Below are 6,053 nucleotides of genomic sequence, written 5' to 3'. Positions count from 1 at the left end.
CACCAAGCCGCTTCCAACCGGTCGGCCGGAGTCTGCAGTGCGCTGGGACCACCGGCCCGAGTGTCCACCGACTGCCTGCGGCCCGTGCGGTGCAGGAGAGGCGCCTCAGCCTCCAATGACCGGTCCCTGGGCCCCACCTGATGCTCCGGTCCGAGCCAGGGCGGCACACAGGGCGGGACCCGCGCGTCCGGCCGGGCGGCCTTCCCGGGCCAGGGACCAGCCTTGAGCTTCTTGCGCAACGAACGCTCAGGATGCGCAGTTCAGTCTCGGGATTCATGCAATAGGAAAGCCGAGCGCGACAGTCAGGACATCAGATTGCAAGTGACTGTCACCCTTCCTGCCCCCAAGGGTTGGGGAAAATGTCCATGGAATCTGGGCGCTGTGCAGAAAGGACTAGGCTCCCTAAGCATGCACATTCTTTCTGCTAATCTCACTGCTCAAAACCTGTGCAAAACGTAGAAAAACGAATACCTTTGCCCAAGCCAGAGGCCTCAGGGGGTTCTGGACCTTTTCACTGACTAACTATATCAAATCCATCTCTAAATGCTGTGATATTCTTTTTCTCTCCCTTCTCTCTGCCTTTCTCTCTGCTCTCTCTTTTGGAAATATGTATAGCAAGGCTTGCCTCCTGCTCCTCCAGTGGCCTCACCCGGGGTGTATCCACCCTCCACACCCCTCCCACCCACCAACAGTTTCCTGAGAAACAACCCAGCCTGTCCCTCTGACTCAGGAAATTGTCCTGGTTGAAGGTGCCCAAAGACCATATGTGGACTTGGCATACCTGGCTTTAAGAGGAGCCCCTCCCTGTCCCATCTGCTGACTTTCAGGTAGTTGATCCTGTCACCCTGAAGTGGCATTCCCCTCCCCTCTCTCCAGGGCAAACACTCACTAAGGTGAACCGACATCCTGCTGGTCCTTTCTGACTCAGTGTGTTCACTTTGTTCCTCCCTATCGTGGTGTTTCACAAGCTATGTTGTAGTTATCTACAAGAACTGGGCAAAGCTGTGGTTAAAGAAGCTGGACTTGGAGCAAACTGCCGGGGTTAGAACCCTGACTCTATCCCTTGCTATCTTTTTAACTTTAGGCAATTTACTTACCTATGCCTCTCTTTCCTCATCCTAAAATTGAGAATTAGGGTTTGCTTCTCTGGAGGCTTAGCTGGTAAAGAATCCGCCTGCAATGTGGGAGTTTAGTTCAGTTGCTCAGTCGTGTCCGACTCTTTGTGACCCCATGAACCGCAGCACTCCAGGCCTCCCTGTCCATCACCAACTCCCAGAGTCCACCAAAACCCGTGTCCATTGAGTCGGTGATTCCATCCAGCCATCTCATCCTCTGTCGTCCCCTTCTCCTGCCCCCAATCCCTTCCAGCATCAGAGTCTTTTCCAATGAGTCAGCTCTTCTCAAGAGGTGGCCAAAGTACTGGAGTTTCAGCTTCAGCATCAGTCCTTCCAAAGAAATCCCAGGACTGATCTCCTTTAGGATGGACGGGTTGGATCTCCTTGCAGTCCAAGGGACTCTCAAGAGTCTCCAACACCACAGTTCAAAAGCATCAATTCTTCAGCGCTCAGCTTTCTTCACAGTCCAACTCTCACATCCATACTTGACCACTGGAAAAACCATCTCCTTGACTAGACAGACCTTAGTTGGCAAAGTAATGTCTCTGCTTTTTAATATGCTGTCTAGTTAGGTCATAACTTTCCTTCCAAGGAATAAGCGTCCTTTAATTTCATGGCTACAATCACCATCTGCAGTGATTCTGGAGCCCAGAAAAATAAAGTTATCCACTGTTTCCCCATCTATTTGCCATGAAGTGATGGGACCAGATGCCATGATCTTAGTTTTCTGAATGTTGAGCTTTAAGCCAACTTTTTCACTCTCGACCTGGGTTCAATCCCTGCGTTGGGAAGATCCCCTAGAGAAGGGAATGGCTACCCACTCCAGTATTCTTGCCTGGAGAATTCCATTGACTGTGTAGTCCATGGGGTCTCAAAGGGTCAGACACGACTGAACGACTTTCACTTATAGTACCTCTGCCACAGGATTAAACACAATAAAATGAGTAAAGGGCTTTAAACTATATTTGAAATAAAATGCATAATAAAATCTTCCTGTCAAGATGACAGATGCCTTAATATCAGAACCTAGAGAGGGTGTGTGTGTTTGGGGGGGGGTGGGGGGGGCGGTCACTCGGTGTTGAGTTGATCATCCCAGACCAGATCTGTTATTTCCTTTTTCTCCAATGTAACTGGCAAGAAATCTGTCCCAACTACCATTTTCTGCATCACAACTTTCTGAGACCTGCCCTAAATTATTTCTAAAATGATTCTTCCCACTAGCCCCCAGTGGGTCATATTTCAAAATGATCTACTTCTAGCAGCCCTAGTTGCTGGCTGTAAGAAGGAAGAGCCCAGATTACAGCTGTCTTCCTTCTCTTGGGATACGTTTGCTCGGCTTTACTAGGAAAATTTACATCTACTCCCCAAACCTCAAATTTGTTTTTCTTTCTTCCTCTCGTCCTCTCCTTCTTGTTCCTCTTCTCCTTCCTTCCCCGCTTCGTCTTCAGTCTCTGCTCCTTCTCCTCCCCTCCCCTCCTCCTCTCCTTCGCTCCCTCCATCACATTCTCCTCCTCCTCCTTCTTTGCCCCGTCCTCCTTCAGTGTTGCTGCTGGTCAGAACTACTGAAGGAGGGCGAGTTATCTGTGAAGATGCAAAGCTGAATACAGCAATCATTTCTCACATGAGGCGAAATGTTATTTCTCACGGCAGCACTTCCTGATAGTGATGGTGAAAGTCACTTAGTCGTGTCTGACTCTATGCGATCCCATCAACTATACAGTCCATGAAATTCTCCAAGCCAGAATACTGCAGCGGGTTGCTGTTCACGTCTCTGGGGGATCTTCCCAACCCAGGGATCAAACCCAGGTGTCCTGCATTTCAGGCAAATTGTTTACCAGCTGAGCCACCAGGGCAGCATTTCCTAGTGTTTCTTAGAAACCCTGGAGAACTTCATAGCTGTTACACACACATATACACACAGTGGTCCCATAGTTAAACAACTGTATGTATGGAAGGCTTAGTTCCATACAGGAAAATGTTTCTGTACAAGTCCCCAGAGCTTTTGATAAGGTAATATGCATCGTCACTGTCGGAGTGGTAAAGGGAATATGCAGCCCTCCTCAAACTTAATTGACCATCTCTATGCCCCTACCCCACATACACACTGAACTTGACCTTGACAGTCCTCATTGTTGCTTGTCTTTTACTTTTGTTTATAATTTTTTTTGTCATACAAAAGTTTAAAATGTTGATGTTGTAAATTTTACCTGTTATTTCCCTTATGGTTTTCACCATGAAATCTCCTTTAAGGCGGATTCTTTACCAGCTGAGCCACAAGGGAAGCTGCCTTTAAAAAAAAGTCCTTCCCTATCTCAAATGCATAAAGGTATTCTCTTTGTATCTTCTAATGAAACATTAATTTTTTTCACATTTAGATCCTCAGTGGTTTGTTTATGTGTGTGCCAAACCTACTGTTTCATCACCACTTGATGTACAATGCAAATGGTATCAAAGACTAAATTTCTATTTGTGTGTGTAGGTCTGTGGCTCAGGTGGGATAAGGTTTACTTGTTTTAATAAGGTAGATATTTCTTTCTCACATTATCCAGATAGGCAGTCTCGGTGATGTGACATTCTGTCCACACCTCCTCTGTTGCTTTGCTTTGAAAAGCCTGGACCTCATGGTCCCACGTGGTGAAGTCAGCATTCCAGACAGTGGGAGGGAATGGAGGTAATAAAGAACAATGAGCAAACACTCCCAGATGGTTCCAGAAACTGCTACATGGCACGTCTGTTTATATCCTATTGGCCACTGCTGGGAAATGGGGTCTTTATTTTGGCCATCGTATGACAAGCTAAAAATTCCATAAAATGTTAGGAGAGTAGACTTTGGGGGATGGTAGCAATCTCTGCTAAATCTGTTTCTGAATGTGTTGAGTAAGATGCCCGAAATTTTTTTCTAATTCTTTAATTTTTAATTTATTTATTGAGAAATGAAAAATTTGAAAAATGACAAGAAAATAACCAGCTATATACACCTTTCAGAATCAACCACAGAAATGACCTTAATATTACATCATTCCAGAAAACCCACTATGCCTAGTTACATACAGGAGAAAATATCATAGAGATATTTTGTAAGAATTGAACAATAATAGAGATGCCATTTTAATAATTAAATTTAATTTTGCTCAAATTTAAAAGAAGTTTAATTTAAAGAAGTGAAACTGAAGGAAAAGTTGAGCTTCAAATAATGCTTCTTCACCACAAGAGAGATTACTTCCTAAAAAGATACCTCTGAGGTTAAAGTAAAAACCGTGAAAAACATTAAGAGGCTGGAGTCCGTTTTTTGGTTTTTTTTTTTGCATTTCAATTGCACATTTCTGTATGTGTGTGTGTATTAGCTCTCATGATTCTTTCCATCTTTCCACAGCTCTTGATCCTGCGACCTGACTTTTGTTACATATTGTTACATTGTTCAAGTTTATGAAAATCATGTTCTGTTCTAGTTACTTAGTATACATTCTAGATTTAAATAAATCCAGTGTTCATGACTGGTCCTTTAACTAGTATCAAAGATTCTCCATTTACGAGGTCTTTATTTCAATTCATCTCTTAATGGACTGAATTTCATTGTTAAGCTGTTCTTTCGAGAAGGGTTTTGGATGTTTAAGCATGTCTGTCTGTTGCTTTTACACTGGAACTATATCCTGGCTGGATAAAATATTCTTAGGTCTCACTTTTTTCCCCCATAGAATGTGGTAAGTTTTGTTCCTTTTTTTCTAGGAAGAAGTCTGAGGCCAGCCTGAATTTTCCCCCTTGTGGGTGACTTTTTTTTTCCTGCTTGTGTGTCTAAAGCAGTCACTCTTCATCCTTTATTTTTTCCAGTTCAGTAACTTAACTAAAACATGCTTTAGTATTAACCATTCTGAATAAAGCTTTTCTGGAATATAATGTCTTTCAACCAGAAGTTTTAGTTTTGATTTTTCTGCACTAAACATTCTTTTTTAGCTCTATTTTTGGTTTCTCTTCTTTGGGGATATCAATTAATCCTTATATTGGATCATCTTTATCTGTATTCCATTTCTATTCATTCTAATTTCTTAAATCTGTTTACCTTGTTTAGTTACCCCAATGCAGTAATTTGAACTTCTGTGGGGTCAATTCTCTTTCTTGTTAGTTCTTATGTATCTATTTGTTCTATAATGATGCTGTTTTGTCTTCATTTTGTTGCCTTTCCACCAATGCTCTTATTTTATCATCCCATCTTTGAGCCTCTAATTTAAGTTCATATTCTTATTAAGTTGCTTTATATATGAAGCCATTGTAAGAAATTTCCCTTGGGGAGGAGAGGAGCCCTTGGGTTGTTTTTTGTTTTTTGGTTTTTTTTTTTTGTTTTTTGGGTTTTTTTTTGCTGTGTTTTCCCCTCTATCATTTATCATCTATCATTTGCTACTATGTGTTTGCATCCATTTCTTTTCATCTTGATTTGCTGGCTCTGTCCAGACCTTCTTTATGCTGCTATAACTTGATGGAAAGAGAGGGGCATTTACTGACCATCTCCCCAGGTTTGGGACCAAACCGTTTTTCCCTCTGACCTAAGCAATAGGCTGGGGATTTAGCCTGTACACTTTCTGGTCGTCTGAATGGTCGCGGGGGAAGAGGGGCAGTCAGCCAAAGCAGGGTGTGGTGTTTGTTGGAATCGCTGTGCATGTTCCTGTCCTGAGGTTCTGATTAATGTCCAGCCCAAGGCTCATGTCAGCTGAATGAGGATGAATAGTGGGACACCATATACCTTTTCCAAGGAAGGAGAATAACTCGGGCTTTGGATCAGTTTCTCAAGCTGGAGTGTTGTTTCTGGAGTCTTTATTTCCATTTGCTGAGTCAGCACCATGGATCCTGCTCCAAGCTTCCCCTGTTTCTCCCCAGTACACTCTGTAACCCTACTCATTCAGGAAAGGAAGACTAGGAGAGCAGGACTCGTATCTGTTTCTTTTC

This window comes from Budorcas taxicolor, chromosome 7 (assembly GCF_023091745.1).
Source record: "Budorcas taxicolor isolate Tak-1 chromosome 7, Takin1.1, whole genome shotgun sequence".
Lineage (NCBI taxonomy): Eukaryota > Metazoa > Chordata > Mammalia > Artiodactyla > Bovidae > Budorcas > Budorcas taxicolor.
This window is presented reverse-complemented; position numbering follows the sequence as displayed.